Source organism: Syngnathus scovelli, chromosome 9, assembly GCF_024217435.2.
Source record: "Syngnathus scovelli strain Florida chromosome 9, RoL_Ssco_1.2, whole genome shotgun sequence".
Taxonomy (NCBI): Eukaryota; Metazoa; Chordata; class Actinopteri; order Syngnathiformes; family Syngnathidae; genus Syngnathus; species Syngnathus scovelli.
In genome coordinates this window covers 14633657-14650970 of record NC_090855.1, presented here as the reverse complement: position 1 = coordinate 14650970, position 17314 = coordinate 14633657, and positions in this window count along the sequence as shown.

Sequence of the window (17314 nt, the reverse complement as noted above, 5' to 3'; positions counted from 1 at the left end):
CCTCCCGTCACTCTGGTTGGGTGCGCATAGTAAAAAGTGCTCTTGGCAGCTAGAGAGTGCCACGTTGACCACTGCGCATGAAGAAATGACCATCTGCAACGTTTGGTTTAGGTTTTAGGTGCATTTTTAATTTTATTGCTTAAATCGCATTTTCTCGACGAGCTGAGCACGTTTTCTGAAATGTGCTCCTCCCGTCACTCTGGTAGGGTGCGCATAGTAAAAAGTGCTCTTGGCAGCTAGAGAGTTCCGCGTTGACCACTGCGCATGAAGAAATGACCATCTGCAACGTTTGGTTTAGGTTTTGGGTGCATTTTTAATTTTATTGCTTAAATGGCATTTTCTCGACGAGCTGAGCACGTTTTCTGAAATGTGCTCCTCCCGTCACTCTGGTTGGGTGCGCATAGTAAAAAGTGCTCTTGGCAGCTAGAGAGTGCCGCGTTGACCACTGCGCATGAAGAAATAACCACCTGCAACGTTTCTTTTAGGATTTAGGTGCATTTTTATTTTTATTGCTTAAATCGCATTTTCTCGACGAGCTGAGCACGTTTTCTGAAATGTGCTCCTCCCGTCACTCTGGTTGGGTGCGCATAGTAAAAAGTGCTCTTGGCAGCTAGAGAGTGCCGCGTTGACCACTGCGCATGAAGAAATAACCACCTGCAACGTTTGGTTTAGGTTTTAGGTGCATCTTTAATTTTATTGCTTAAATCGCATTTTCTCGACGAGCTGAGCACGTTTTCTGAAATGTGCTCCTCCCGTCACTCTGGTTGGGTGCGCATAGTAAAAAGTGCTCTTGGCAGCTAGAGAGTGCCACGTTGACCACTACGCATGAAGAAATGACCATCTGCAGCGTTTGGTTTAGGTTTTAGGTGCATTTTTAATTTTATTGCTTAAATCGCATTTTCTCGACGAGCTGAGCACGTTTTCTGAAATGTGCTCCTCCCGTCACTCTGGTTGGGTGCGCATAGTAAAAAGTGCTCTTGGCAGCTAGAGAGTGCCGCGTTGACCATTGCGCATAAAGAAATGACCATCTGCAACGTTTGGTTTAGGTTTTGGGTGCATTTTTAATTTTATTGCTTAAATCGCATTTTCTCGACGAGCAGAGCACGTTTTCTGAAATGTGCTCCTCCCGTCACTCTGGTTGGGTGCGCATAGTAAAAAGTGCTCTTGGCAGCTAGAGAGTGCCGCGTTGACCACTGCGCATGAAGAAATAACCACCTGCAACGTTTGGTTTAGGTTTTAGGTGCATTTTTAATTTTATTGCTTAAATCGCATTTTCTCGACGAGCTGAGCACGTTTTCTGAAATGTGCTCCTCCCGTCACTCTGGTTGGGTGCGCATAGTAAAAAGTGCTCTTGGCAGCTAGAGAGTGCCGCGTTGACCACTGCGCATGAAGAAATAACCACCTGCAACGTTTGGTTTAGGTTTTGGGTGCATTTTTAATTTTATTGCTTAAATCGCATTTTCTGGACGAGCTGAGCACGTTTTCTGAAATGTGCTCCTCCCGTCACTCTGGTTGGGTGCGCATAGTAAAAAGTGGTCTTGGCAGCTAGAGAGTGCCGCGTTCACCACTGCGCATGAAGAAATGACCATCTGCAACGTTTGGTTTAGGTTTTAGGTGCATTTTTAATTTTATTGCTTAAATCGCATTTTCTCGACGAGCTGAGCACGTTTTCTGAAATGTGCTCCTCCCGTCACTCTGGTTGGGTGCGCATAGTAAAAAGTGCTCTTGGCAGCTACAGAGTGCCGCGTTGACCACTGTGCATGAAGAAATAACCACCTGCAACGTTTGGTTTAGGTTTTAGGTGCATTTTTAATTTTATTGCTTAAATCGCATTTTCTCGACGAGCTGAGCACGTTTTCTGAAATGTGCTCTTCCCGTCACTCTGGTTGGGTGCGCATAGTAAAAAGTGCTCTTGGCAGCTAGAGAGTGCCGCGTTTACCACTGCGCATGAAGAAATAACCACCTGCAACGTTTGGTTTAGGTTTTAGGTGCATTTTTAATTTTATTGCTTAAATCGCATTTTCTCGACGAGCTGAGCACGTTTTCTGAAATGTGCTCCTCCCGTCACTCTGGTTGGGTGCGCATAGTCAAAAGTGCTCTTGGCAGCTAGATAGTGCCGCGTTGACCGCTGCGCATGAAGAAATAACCACCTGCAACGTTTGGTTTAGGTTTTAGGTGCATTTTTAATTTTATTGCTTAAATCGCATTTTCTCGACGAGCTGAGCACGTTTTCTGAAATGTGCTCCTCCCGTCACTCTGGTTGGGTGCGCATAGTAAAAAGTGCTCTTGGCAGCTAGAGAGTGCCGCGTTGACCACTGCGCATGAAGAAATAACCACCTGCAACGTTTCTTTTAGGTTTTAGGTGCATTTTTAATTTTATTGCTTAAATCGCATTTTCTCGACGAGCTGAGCACGTTTTCTGAAATGTGCTCCTCCCGTCACTCTGGTTAGGTGCGCATAGTAAAAAGTGCTCTTGGCAGCTAGAGAGTGCCGCGTTGACCACTGCGCATGAAGAAAAAACCACCTGCAACGTTTGGTTTAGGTTTTAGGTGCATCTTTAATTTTATTGCTTAAATCGCATTTTCTCGACGAGCTGAGCACGTTTTCTGAAATGTGCTCCTCCCGTCACTCTGGTTGGGTGCGCATAGTAAAAAGTGCTCTTGGCAGCTAGAGAGTGCCACGTTGACCACTGCGCATGAAGAAATGACCATCTGCAACGTTTGGTTTAGGTTTTAGGTGCATTTTTAATTTTATTGCTTAAATCGCATTTTCTCGACGAGCTGAGCACGTTTTCTGAAATGTGCTCCTCCCGTCACTCTGGTTGGGTGCGCATAGTCAAAAGTGCTCTTGGCAGCTAGATAGTGCCGCGTTGACCGCTGCGCATGAAGAAATAACCACCTGCAACGTTTGGTTTAGGTTTTAGGTGCATTTTTAATTTTATTGCTTAAATCGCATTTTCTCGACGAGCTGAGCACGTTTTCTGAAATGTGCTCCTCCCGTCACTCTGGTTGGGTGCGCATAGTAAAAAGTGCTCTTGGCAGCTAGAGAGTGCCGCGTTGACCACTGCGCATGAAGAAATAACCACCTGCAACGTTTCTTTTAGGTTTTAGGTGCATTTTTAATTTTATTGCTTAAATCGCATTTTCTCGACGAGCTGAGCACGTTTTCTGAAATGTGCTCCTCCCGTCACTCTGGTTAGGTGCGCATAGTAAAAAGTGCTCTTGGCAGCTAGAGAGTGCCGCGTTGACCACTGCGCATGAAGAAATAACCACCTGCAACGTTTGGTTTAGGTTTTAGGTGCATCTTTAATTTTATTGCTTAAATCGCATTTTCTCGACGAGCTGAGCACGTTTTCTGAAATGTGCTCCTCCCGTCACTCTGGTTGGGTGCGCATAGTAAAAAGTGGTCTTGGCAGCTAGAGAGTGCCGCGTTAACCACTGCGCATGAAGAAATGACCATCTGCAACGTTTGGTTTAGGTTTTAGGTGCATTTTTAATTTTATTGCTTAAATCGCATTTTCTCGACGAGCTGAGCACGTTTTCTGAAATGTGCTCTTCCCGTCACTCTGGTTGGGTGCGCATAGTAAAAAGTGCTCTTGGCAGCTAGAGAGTGCCGCGTTTACCACTGCGCATGAAGAAATATCCACCTGCAACGTTTGGTTTAGGTTTTAGGTGCATTTTTAATTTTATTGCTTAAATCGCATTTTCTCGACGAGCTGAGCACGTTTTCTGAAATGTGCTCCTCCCGTCACTCTGGTTGGGTGCGCATAGTCAAAAGTGCTCTTGGCAGCTAGATAGTGCCGCGTTGACCGCTGCGCATGAAGAAATAACCACCTGCAACGTTTGGTTTAGGTTTTAGGTGCATTTTTAATTTTATTGCTTAAATCGCATTTTCTCGACGAGCTGAGCACGTTTTCTGAAATGTGCTCCTCCCGTCACTCTGGTTGGGTGCGCATAGTAAAAAGTGCTCTTGGCAGCTAGAGAGTGCCGCGTTGACCACTGCGCATGAAGAAATAACCACCTGCAACGTTTCTTTTAGGTTTTAGGTGCATTTTTAATTTTATTGCTTAAATCGCATTTTCTCGACGAGCTGAGCACGTTTTCTGAAATGTGCTCCTCCCGTCACTCTGGTTAGGTGCGCATAGTAAAAAGTGCTCTTGGCAGCTAGAGAGTGCCGCGTTGACCACTGCGCATGAAGAAATAACCACCTGCAACGTTTGGTTTAGGTTTTAGGTGCATCTTTAATTTTATTGCTTAAATCGCATTTTCTCGACGAGCTGAGCACGTTTTCTGAAATGTGCTCCTCCCGTCACTCTGGTTGGGTGCGCATAGTAAAAAGTGCTCTTGGCAGCTAGAGAGTGCCACGTTGACCACTGCGCATGAAGAAATGACCATCTGCAACGTTTGGTTTAGGTTTTAGGTGCATTTTTAATTTTATTGCTTAAATCGCATTTTCTCGACGAGCTGAGCACGTTTTCTGAAATGTGCTCCTCCCGTCACTCTGGTAGGGTGCGCATAGTAAAAAGTGCTCTTGGCAGCTAGAGAGTTCCGCGTTGACCACTGCGCATGAAGAAATGACCATCTGCAACGTTTGGTTTAGGTTTTGGGTGCATTTTTAATTTTATTGCTTAAATGGCATTTTCTCGACGAGCTGAGCACGTTTTCTGAAATGTGCTCCTCCCGTCACTCTGGTTGGGTGCGCATAGTAAAAAGTGCTCTTGGCAGCTAGAGAGTGCCGCGTTGACCACTGCGCATGAAGAAATAACCACCTGCAACGTTTCTTTTAGGATTTAGATGCATTTTTATTTTTATTGCTTAAATCGCATTTTCTCGACGAGCTGAGCACGTTTTCTGAAATGTGCTCCTCCCGTCACTCTGGTTAGGTGCGCATAGTAAAAAGTGCTCTTGGCAGCTAGAGAGTGCCGCGTTGACCACTGCGCATGAAGAAATAACCACCTGCAACGTTTGGTTTAGGTTTTAGGTGCATCTTTAATTTTATTGCTTAAATCGCATTTTCTCGACGAGCTGAGCACGTTTTCTGAAATGTGCTCCTCCCGTCACTCTGGTTGGGTGCGCATAGTAAAAAGTGCTCTTGGCAGCTAGAGAGTGCCACGTTGACCACTGCGCATGAAGAAATGACCATCTGCAACGTTTGGTTTAGGTTTTAGGTGCATTTTTAATTTTATTGCTTAAATCGCATTTTCTCGACGAGCTGAGCACGTTTTCTGAAATGTGCTCCTCCCGTCACTATGGTTGGGTGCGCATAGTAAAAAGTGCTCTTGGCAGCTAGAGAGTGCCGCGTTGACCATTGCGCATAAAGAAATAACAACCTGCAACGTTTGGTTTAGGTTTTAGGTGCATTTTTAATTTTATTGCTTAAATCGCATTTTCTCGACGAGCAGAGCACGTTTTCTGAAATGTGCTCCTCCCGTCACTCTGGTTGGGTGCGCATAGTAAAAAGTGCTCTTGGCAGCTAGAGAGTGCCGCGTTGACCACTGCGCATGAAGAAATAACCACCTGCAACGTTTGGTTTAGGTTTTGGGTGCATTTTTAATTTTATTGCTTAAATCGCATTTTCTCGTCGAGCTGAGCACGTTTTCTGAAATGTGCTCCTCCCGTCACTCTGGTTGGGTGCGCATAGTAAAAAGTGCTCTTGGCAGCTAGAGAGTGCCGCGTTGACCACTGCGCATGAAGAAATGACCATCTGCAACGTTTGGTTTAGGTTTTGGGTGCATTTTTAATTTTATTGCTTAAATCGCATTTTCTCGACGAGCTGAGCACGTTTTCTGAAATGTGCTCCTCCCGTCACTCTGGTTGGGTGCGCATAGTAAAAAGTGCTCTTGGCAGCTAGAGAGTGCCGCGTTTACCACTGCGCATGAAGAAATAACCACCTGCAACGTTTGGTTTAGGTTTTAGGTGCATTTTTAATTTTATTGCTTAAATCGCATTTTCTCGACGAGCTGAGCACGTTTTCTGAAATGTGCTCCTCCCGTCACTCTGGTTGGGTGCGCATAGTAAAAAGTGCTCTTGGCAGCTAGAGAGTGCCGCGTTGACCACTGCGCATGAAGAAATAACCACCTGCAACGTTTCTTTTAGGTTTTAGGTGCATTTTTAATTTTATTGCTTAAATCGCATTTTCTCGACGAGCTGAGCACGTTTTCTGAAATGTGCTCCTCCCGTCACTCTGGTTAGGTGCGCATAGTAAAAAGTGCTCTTGGCAGCTAGAGAGTGCCGCGTTGACCACTGCGCATGAAGAAATAACCACCTGCAACGTTTGGTTTAGGTTTTAGGTGCATCTTTAATTTTATTGCTTAAATCGCATTTTCTCGACGAGCTGAGCACGTTTTCTGAAATGTGCTCCTCCCGTCACTCTGGTTGGGTGCGCATAGTAAAAAGTGGTCTTGGCAGCTAGAGAGTGCCGCGTTAACCACTGCGCATGAAGAAATGACCATCTGCAACGTTTGGTTTAGGTTTTAGGTGCATTTTTAATTTTATTGCTTAAATCGCATTTTCTCGACGAGCTGAGCACGTTTTCTGAAATGTGCTCTTCCCGTCACTCTGGTTGGGTGCGCATAGTAAAAAGTGCTCTTGGCAGCTAGAGAGTGCTGCGTTTACCACTGCGCATGAAGAAATATCCACCTGCAACGTTTGGTTTAGGTTTTAGGTGCATTTTTAATTTTATTGCTTAAATCGCATTTTCTCGACGAGCTGAGCACGTTTTCTGAAATGTGCTCCTCCCGTCACTCTGGTTGGGTGCGCATAGTCAAAAGTGCTCTTGGCAGCTAGATAGTGCCGCGTTGACCGCTGCGCATGAAGAAATAACCACCTGCAACGTTTGGTTTAGGTTTTAGGTGCATTTTTAATTTTATTGCTTAAATCGCATTTTCTCGACGAGCTGAGCACGTTTTCTGAAATGTGCTCCTCCCGTCACTCTGGTTGGGTGCGCATAGTAAAAAGTGCTCTTGGCAGCTAGAGAGTGCCGCGTTGACCACTGCGCATGAAGAAATAACCACCTGCAACGTTTCTTTTAGGTTTTAGGTGCATTTTTAATTTTATTGCTTAAATCGCATTTTCTCGACGAGCTGAGCACGTTTTCTGAAATGTGCTCCTCCCGTCACTCTGGTTAGGTGCGCATAGTAAAAAGTGCTCTTGGCAGCTAGAGAGTGCCGCGTTGACCACTGCGCATGAAGAAATGACCATCTGCAACGTTTGGTTTAGGTTTTGGGTGCATTTTTAATTTTATTGCTTAAATGGCATTTTCTCGACGAGCTGAGCACGTTTTCTGAAATGTGCTCCTCCCGTCACTCTGGTTGGGTGCGCATAGTAAAAAGTGCTCTTGGCAGCTAGAGAGTGCCGCGTTGACCACTGCGCATGAAGAAATAACCACCTGCAACGTTTCTTTTAGGATTTAGATGCATTTTTATTTTTATTGCTTAAATCGCATTTTCTCGACGAGCTGAGCACGTTTTCTGAAATGTGCTCCTCCCGTCACTCTGGTTAGGTGCGCATAGTAAAAAGTGCTCTTGGCAGCTAGAGAGTGCCGCGTTGACCACTGCGCATGAAGAAATAACCACCTGCAACGTTTGGTTTAGGTTTTAGGTGCATCTTTAATTTTATTGCTTAAATCGCATTTTCTCGACGAGCTGAGCACGTTTTCTGAAATGTGCTCCTCCCGTCACTCTGGTTGGGTGCGCATAGTAAAAAGTGCTCTTGGCAGCTAGAGAGTGCCACGTTGACCACTGCGCATGAAGAAATGACCATCTGCAACGTTTGGTTTAGGTTTTAGGTGCATTTTTAATTTTATTGCTTAAATCGCATTTTCTCGACGAGCTGAGCACGTTTTCTGAAATGTGCTCCTCCCGTCACTATGGTTGGGTGCGCATAGTAAAAAGTGCTCTTGGCAGCTAGAGAGTGCCGCGTTGACCATTGCGCATAAAGAAATAACAACCTGCAACGCTTGGTTTAGGTTTTAGGTGCATTTTTAATTTTATTGCTTAAATCGCATTTTCTCGACGAGCAGAGCACGTTTTCTGAAATGTGCTCCTCCCGTCACTCTGGTTGGGTGCGCATAGTAAAAAGTGCTCTTGGCAGCTAGAGAGTGCCGCGTTGACCACTGCGCATGAAGAAATAACCACCTGCAACGTTTGGTTTAGGTTTTGGGTGCATTTTTAATTTTATTGCTTAAATCGCATTTTCTCGTCGAGCTGAGCACGTTTTCTGAAATGTGCTCCTCCCGTCACTCTGGTTGGGTGCGCATAGTAAAAAGTGCTCTTGGCAGCTAGAGAGTGCCGCGTTGACCACTGCGCATGAAGAAATGACCATCTGCAACGTTTGGTTTAGGTTTTGGGTGCATTTTTAATTTTATTGCTTAAATCGCATTTTCTCGACGAGCTGAGCACGTTTTCTGAAATGTGCTCCTCCCGTCACTCTGGTTGGGTGCGCATAGTAAAAAGTGCTCTTGGCAGCTAGAGAGTGCCGCGTTGACCACTGCGCATGAAGAAATAACCACCTGCAACGTTTGGTTTAGGTTTTAGGTGCATTTTTAATTTTATTGCTTAAATCGCATTTTCTCGACGAGCTGAGCACGTTTTCTGAAATGTGCTCCTCCCGTCACTCTGGCTGGGTGCGCATAGTAAAAAGTGCTCTTGGCAGCTAGAGAGTGCCGCGTTGACCACTGCGCATGAAGAAATAACCACCTGCAACGTTTGGTTTAGGTTTTGGGTGCATTTTTAATTTTATTGCTTAAATCGCATTTTCTGGACGAGCTGAGCACGTTTTCTGAAATGTGCTCCTCCCGTCACTCTGGTTGGGTGCGCATAGTAAAAAGTGGTCTTGGCAGCTAGAGAGTGCCGCGTTAACCACTGCGCATGAAGAAATGACCATCTGCAACGTTTGGTTTAGGTTTTAGGTGCATTTTTAATTTTATTGCTTAAATCGCATTTTCTCGACGAGCTGAGCACGTTTTCTGAAATGTGCTCCTCCCGTCACTCTGGTTGGGTGCGCATAGTAAAAAGTGCTCTTGGCAGCTACAGAGTGCCGCGTTGACCACTGTGCATGAAGAAATAACCACCTGCAACGTTTGGTTTAGGTTTTAGGTGCATTTTTAATTTTATTGCTTAAATCGCATTTTCTCGACGAGCTGAGCACGTTTTCTGAAATGTGCTCTTCCCGTCACTCTGGTTGGGTGCGCATAGTAAAAAGTGCTCTTGGCAGCTAGAGAGTGCCGCGTTTACCACTGCGCATGAAGAAATAACCACCTGCAACGTTTGGTTTAGGTTTTAGGTGCATTTTTAATTTTATTGCTTAAATCGCATTTTCTCGACGAGCTGAGCACGTTTTCTGAAATGTGCTCCTCCCGTCACTCTGGTTGGGTGCGCATAGTCAAAAGTGCTCTTGGCAGCTAGATAGTGCCGCGTTGACCGCTGCGCATGAAGAAATAACCACCTGCAACGTTTGGTTTAGGTTTTAGGTGCATTTTTAATTTTATTGCTTAAATCGCATTTTCTCGACGAGCTGAGCACGTTTTCTGAAATGTGCTCCTCCCGTCACTCTGGTTGGGTGCGCATAGTAAAAAGTGCTCTTGGCAGCTAGAGAGTGCCGCGTTGACCACTGCGCATGAAGAAATAACCACCTGCAACGTTTCTTTTAGGTTTTAGGTGCATTTTTAATTTTATTGCTTAAATCGCATTTTCTCGACGAGCTGAGCACGTTTTCTGAAATGTGCTCCTCCCGTCACTCTGGTTAGGTGCGCATAGTAAAAAGTGCTCTTGGCAGCTAGAGAGTGCCGCGTTGACCACTGCGCATGAAGAAATAACCACCTGCAACGTTTGGTTTAGGTTTTAGGTGCATCTTTAATTTTATTGCTTAAATCGCATTTTCTCGACGAGCTGAGCACGTTTTCTGAAATGTGCTCCTCCCGTCACTCTGGTTGGGTGCGCATAGTAAAAAGTGCTCTTGGCAGCTAGAGAGTGCCACGTTGACCACTGCGCATGAAGAAATGACCATCTGCAACGTTTGGTTTAGGTTTTAGGTGCATTTTTAATTTTATTGCTTAAATCGCATTTTCTCGACGAGCTGAGCACGTTTTCTGAAATGTGCTCCTCCCGTCACTCTGGTTGGGTGCGCATAGTAAAAAGTGCTCTTGGCAGCTAGAGAGTGCCGCGTTGACCACTGCGCATGAAGAAATAACCACCTGCAACGTTTGGTTTAGGTTTTAGGTGCATCTTTAATTGTATTGCTTAAATCGCATTTTCTCGACGAGCTGAGCACGTTTTCTGAAATGTGCTCCTCCCGTCACTCTGGTTGGGTGCGCATAGTAAAAAGTGCTCTTGGCAGCTACAGAGTGCCGCGTTGACCACTGTGCATGAAGAAATAACCACCTGCAACGTTTGGTTTAGGTTTTAGGTGCATTTTTAATTTTATTGCTTAAATCGCATTTTCTCGACGAGCTGAGCACGTTTTCTGAAATGTGCTCTTCCCGTCACTCTGGTTGGGTGCGCATAGTAAAAAGTGCTCTTGGCAGCTAGAGAGTGCCGCGTTTACCACTGCGCATGAAGAAATAACCACCTGCAACGTTTGGTTTAGGTTTTAGGTGCATTTTTAATTTTATTGCTTAAATCGCATTTTCTCGACGAGCTGAGCACGTTTTCTGAAATGTGCTCCTCCCGTCACTCTGGTTGGGTGCGCATAGTCAAAAGTGCTCTTGGCAGCTAGATAGTGCCGCGTTGACCGCTGCGCATGAAGAAATAACCACCTGCAACGTTTGGTTTAGGTTTTAGGTGCATTTTTAATTTTATTGCTTAAATCGCATTTTCTCGACGAGCTGAGCACGTTTTCTGAAATGTGCTCCTCCCGTCACTCTGGTTGGGTGCGCATAGTAAAAAGTGCTCTTGGCAGCTAGAGAGTGCCGCGTTGACCACTGCGCATGAAGAAATAACCACCTGCAACGTTTCTTTTAGGTTTTAGGTGCATTTTTAATTTTATTGCTTAAATCGCATTTTCTCGACGAGCTGAGCACGTTTTCTGAAATGTGCTCCTCCCGTCACTCTGGTTAGGTGCGCATAGTAAAAAGTGCTCTTGGCAGCTAGAGAGTGCCGCGTTGACCACTGCGCATGAAGAAATAACCACCTGCAACGTTTGGTTTAGGTTTTAGGTGCATCTTTAATTTTATTGCTTAAATCGCATTTTCTCGACGAGCTGAGCACGTTTTCTGAAATGTGCTCCTCCCGTCACTCTGGTTGGGTGCGCATAGTAAAAAGTGCTCTTGGCAGCTAGAGAGTGCCACGTTGACCACTGCGCATGAAGAAATGACCATCTGCAACGTTTGGTTTAGGTTTTAGGTGCATTTTTAATTTTATTGCTTAAATCGCATTTTCTCGACGAGCTGAGCACGTTTTCTGAAATGTGCTCCTCCCGTCACTCTGGTTGGGTGCGCATAGTCAAAAGTGCTCTTGGCAGCTAGATAGTGCCGCGTTGACCGCTGCGCATGAAGAAATAACCACCTGCAACGTTTGGTTTAGGTTTTAGGTGCATTTTTAATTTTATTGCTTAAATCGCATTTTCTCGACGAGCTGAGCACGTTTTCTGAAATGTGCTCCTCCCGTCACTCTGGTTGGGTGCGCATAGTAAAAAGTGCTCTTGGCAGCTAGAGAGTGCCGCGTTGACCACTGCGCATGAAGAAATAACCACCTGCAACGTTTCTTTTAGGTTTTAGGTGCATTTTTAATTTTATTGCTTAAATCGCATTTTCTCGACGAGCTGAGCACGTTTTCTGAAATGTGCTCCTCCCGTCACTCTGGTTAGGTGCGCATAGTAAAAAGTGCTCTTGGCAGCTAGAGAGTGCCGCGTTGACCACTGCGCATGAAGAAATAACCACCTGCAACGTTTGGTTTAGGTTTTAGGTGCATCTTTAATTTTATTGCTTAAATCGCATTTTCTCGACGAGCTGAGCACGTTTTCTGAAATGTGCTCCTCCCGTCACTCTGGTTGGGTGCGCATAGTAAAAAGTGGTCTTTGCAGCTAGAGAGTGCCGCGTTAACCACTGCGCATGAAGAAATGACCATCTGCAACGTTTGGTTTAGGTTTTAGGTGCATTTTTAATTTTATTGCTTAAATCGCATTTTCTCGACGAGCTGAGCACGTTTTCTGAAATGTGCTCTTCCCGTCACTCTGGTTGGGTGCGCATAGTAAAAAGTGCTCTTGGCAGCTAGAGAGTGCCGCGTTTACCACTGCGCATGAAGAAATATCCACCTGCAACGTTTGGTTTAGGTTTTAGGTGCATTTTTAATTTTATTGCTTAAATCGCATTTTCTCGACGAGCTGAGCACGTTTTCTGAAATGTGCTCCTCCCGTCACTCTGGTTGGGTGCGCATAGTCAAAAGTGCTCTTGGCAGCTAGATAGTGCCGCGTTGACCACTGCACATGAAGAAATAACCACCTGCAACGTTTGGTTTAGGTTTTAGGTGCATTTTTAATTTTATTACTTAAATCGCATTTTCTCGACGAGCTGAGCACGTTTTCTGAAATGTGCTCCTCCCGTCACTCTGGTTGGGTGCGCATAATAAAAAGTGCTCTTGGCAGCTAGAGAGTGCCGCGTTGACCACTGCGCATGAAGAAATAACCACCTGCAACGTTTCTTTTAGGTTTTAGGTGCATTTTTAATTTTATTGCTTAAATCGCATTTTCTCGACGAGCTGAGCACGTTTTCTGAAATGTGCTCCTCCCGTCACTCTGGTTAGGTGCGCATAGTAAAAAGTGCTCTTGGCAGCTAGAGAGTGCCGCGTTGACCACTGCGCATGAAGAAATAACCACCTGCAACGTTTGGTTTAGGTTTTAGGTGCATCTTTAATTTTATTGCTTAAATCGCATTTTCTCGACGAGCTGAGCACGTTTTCTGAAATGTGCTCCTCCCGTCACTCTGGTTGGGTGCGCATAGTAAAAAGTGCTCTTGGCAGCTAGAGAGTGCCACGTTGACCACTGCGCATGAAGAAATGACCATCTGCAACGTTTGGTTTAGGTTTTAGGTGCATTTTTAATTTTATTGCTTAAATCGCATTTTCTCGACGAGCTGAGCACGTTTTCTGAAATGTGCTCCTCCCGTCACTCTGGTTGGGTGCGCATAGTAAAAAGTGGTCTTGGCAGCTAGAGTGCCGCGTTAACCACTGCGCATGAAGAAATGACCATCTGCAACGTTTGGTTTAGGTTTTAGGTGCATTTTTAATTTTATTGCTTAAATCGCATTTTCTCGACGAGCAGAGCACGTTTTCTGAAATGTGCTCCTCCCGTCACTCTGCTTGGGTGCGCATAGTAAAAAGTGCTCTTGGCAGCTAGAGAGTGCCGCGTTGACCACTGCGCATGAAGAAATAACCACCTGCAACGTTTGGTTTAGGTTTTGGGTGCATTTTTAATTTTATTGCTTAAATCGCATTTTCTCGTCGAGCTGAGCACGTTTTCTGAAATGTGCTCCTCCCGTCACTCTGGTTGGGTGCGCATAGTAAAAAGTGCTCTTGGCAGCTAGAGATTGCCGCGTTGACCACTGCACATGAAGAAATGACCTTCTGCAACGTTTGGTTTAGGTTTTGGGTGCATTTTTAATTTTATTGCTTAAATCGCATTTTCTCGACGAGCTGAGCACGTTTTCTGAAATGTGCTCCTCCCGTCACTCTGGTTGGGTGCGCATAGTAAAAAGTGCTCTTGGCAGCTAGAGAGTGCCGCGTTGACCACTGCGCATGAAGAAATAACCACCTGAAACGTTTGGTTTAGGTTTTGGGTGCATTTTTAATTTTATTGCTTAAATCGCATTTTCTCGTCGAGCTGAGCACGTTTTCTGAAATGTGCTCCTCCCGTCACTCTGGTTGGGTGCGCATAGTAAAAAGTGCTCTTGGCAGCTAGAGAGTGCCGCGTTGACCACTGCGCATGAAGAAATAACCACCTGCAACGTTTGGTTTAGGTTTTAGGTGCATCTTTAATTTTATTGCTTAAATCGCATTTTCTCGACGAGCTGAGCACGTTTTCTGAAATGTGCTCCTCCCGTCACTCTGGTTGGGTGCGCATAGTAAAAGTGCTCTTGGCAGCTAGAGAGTGCCGCGTTGACCACTGCGCATGAAGAAATGACCATCTGCAACGTTTGGTTTAGGTTTTAGGTGCATTTTTAATTTTATTGCTTAAATCGCATTTTCTCGACGAGCTGAGCACGTTTTCTGAAATGTGCTCCTCCCGTCACTCTGGTTGGGTGCGCATAGTAAAATGTGCTCTTGGCAGCTAGATAGTGCCGCGTTGACCGCTGCGCATGAAGAAATAACCACCTGCAACGTTTGGTTTAGGTTTTAGGTGCATTTTTAATTTTATTGCTTAAATCGCATTTTCTCGACGAGCTGAGCACGTTTTCTGAAATGTGCTCCTCCCGTCACTCTGGTTGGGTGCGCATAGTAAAAAGTGCTCTTGGCAGCTAGAGAGTGCCGCGTTGACCACTGCCCATGAAGAAATAACCACCTGCAACGTTTGGTTTAGGTTTTAGGTGCATTTTTAATTTTATTGCTTAAATCGCATTTTCTCGACGAGCTGAGCACGTTTTCTGAAATGTGCTCCTCCCCGTCACTCTGGTCGGGTGCGCATAGTAAAAAGTGCTCTTGGCAGCTAGAGAGTGCCGCGTTGACTGCTGCGCACGAAGAAATAACCACCTGCAACGTTTGGTTTAGGTTTTAGGTGCATTTTTAATTTTATTGCTTAAATCGCATTTTCTCGACGAGCTGAGCACGTTTTCTGAAATGTAATCCTCCCGTCACTCTGGTTGGGTGCGCATAGTAAAAAGTGCTCTTGGCAGCTAGAGAGTGCCGCGTTGACCACTGCGCATGAAGAAATAACCGCCTTCAACGTTTGGTTTAGGTTTTGGGTGCATTTTTAATTTTATTGCTTAAATCGCATTTTCTCGTCGAGCTGAGCACGTTTTCTGAAATGTGCTCCTCCCGTCACTCTGGTAGGGTGCGCATAGTAAAAAGTGCTCTTGGCAGCTAGAGAGTGCCGCGTTGACCACTGCGCATGAAGAAATGACCATCTGCAACGTTTGGTTTAGGTTTTGGGTGCATTTTTAATTTTATTGCTTAAATCGCATTTTCTCGACGAGCTGAGCACGTTTTCTGAAATGTGCTCCTCCCGTCACTCTGGTTGGGTGCGCATAGTAAAAAGTGCTCTTGGCAGCTAGAGAGTGCCGCGTTGACCACTGCGCATAAAGAAATAACCACCTGCAACGTTTGTTTTAGGTTTTAGGTGCATTTTTAATTTGATTGCTTAAATCGCATTTTCTCGACGAGCTGAGCACGTTCTCTGAAATGTGCTCCTCCCGTCACTCTGGTTGGGTGCGCATAGTAAAAAGTGCTCTTGGCAGCTAGAGAGTGCCGCGTTGACTGCTGCGCATGAACAAATAACCACCTGCAACGTTTGGTTTAGGTTTTAGGTGCATTTTTAATTTTATTGCTTAAATCGCATTTTCTCGACGAGCTGAGCACGTTTTCTGAAATGTGCTCCTCCCGTCACTCTGGTTGGGTGCGCATAGTAAAAAGTGCTCTTGGCAGCTAGAGAGTGCCGCGTTGACCACTGCACATGAAGAAATAACCACCTGCAACGTTTGGTTTAGGTTTTAGGTGCATCTTTAATTTTATTACTTAAATGGCATTTTCTCGACGAGCTGAGCACGTTTTCTGAAATGTGCTCCTCCCGTCACTCTGGTTGGGTGCGCATAGTAAAAGTGCTCTTGGCAGCTAGAGAGTGCCACGTTGACCACTGCGCATGAAGAAATGACCATCTGCAACGTTTGGTTTAGGTTTTAGGTGCATTTTTAATTTTATTGCTTAAATCGCATTTTCTCGACGAGCTGAGCACGTTTTCTGAAATGTGCTCCTCCCGTCACTCTGGTTGGGTGCGCATAGTAAAAAGTGCTCTTGACAGCTAGAGAGTGCCGCGTTGACAATTGCGCATAAAGAAATAACCACCTGCAACGTTTGGTTTAGGTTTTAGGTGCATTTTTAATTTTATTGCTTAAATCGCATTTTCTCGACGAGCAGAGCACGTTTTCTGAAATGTGCTCCTCCCGTCACTCTGGTTGGGTGCACATAGTAAAAAGTGCTCTTGGCAGCTAGAGAGTGCCGCGTTGACCACTGCGCATGAAGAAATAACCACCTGCAACGTTTGGTTTAGGTTTTGGGTGCATTTTTAATTTTATTGCTTAAATCGCATTTTCTCGTCGAGCTGAGCACGTTTTCTGAAATGTGCTCCTCCCGTCACTCTGGTTGGGTGCGCATAGTAAAAAGTGCTCTTGGCAGCTAGAGAGTGCCGCGTTGACCACTGCGCATGAAGAAATAACCACCTGCAACGTTTGGTTTAGGTTTTAGGTGCATTTTTAATTTTATTGCTTAAAACGCATTTTCTCGACGAGCTGAGCACGTTTTCTGAAATGTGCTCCTCCCGTCACTCTGGTTGGGTGCGCATAGTAAAAAGTGCTCTTGGCAGCTAGAGAGTGCCGCGTTGACCACTGCGCATGAAGAAATAACCACCTGCAACGTTTCTTTTAGGTTTTAGGTGCATTTTTAATTTTATTGCTTAAATCGCATTTTCTCGACGAGCTGAGCACGTTTTCTGAAATGTGCTCCTCCCGTCACTCTGGTTAGGTGCGCATAGTAAAAAGTGCTCTTGGCAGCTAGAGAGTGCCGCGTTGACCACTGCGCATGAAGAAATAACCACCTGCAACGTTTGGTTTAGGTTTTAGGTGCATCTTTAATTTTATTGCTTAAATCGCATTTTCTCGACGAGCTGAGCACGTTTTCTGAAATGTGCTCCTCCCGTCACTCTGGTTGGGTGCGCATAGTAAAAAGTGGTCTTGGCAGCTAGAGAGTGCCGCGTTAACCACTGCGCATGAAGAAATGACCATCTGCAACGTTTGGTTTAGGTTTTAGGTGCATTTTTTATTTTATTGCTTAAATCGCATTTTCTCGACGAGCTGAGCACGTTTTCTGAAATGTGCTCTTCCCGTCACTCTGGTTGGGTGCGCATAGTAAAAAGTGCTCTTGGCAGCTAGAGAGTGCCGCGTTTACCACTGCGCATGAAGAAATAACCACCTGCAACGTTTGGTTTAGGTTTTAGGTGCATTTTTAATTTTATTGCTTAAATCGCATTTTATCGACGAGCTGAGCACGTTTTCTGAAATGTGCTCCTCCCGTCACTCTGGTTGGGTGCGCATAGTCAAAAGTGCTCTTGGCAGCTAGATAGTGCCGCGTTGACCGCTGCGCATGAAGAAATGACCATCTGCAACGTTTGGTTTAGGT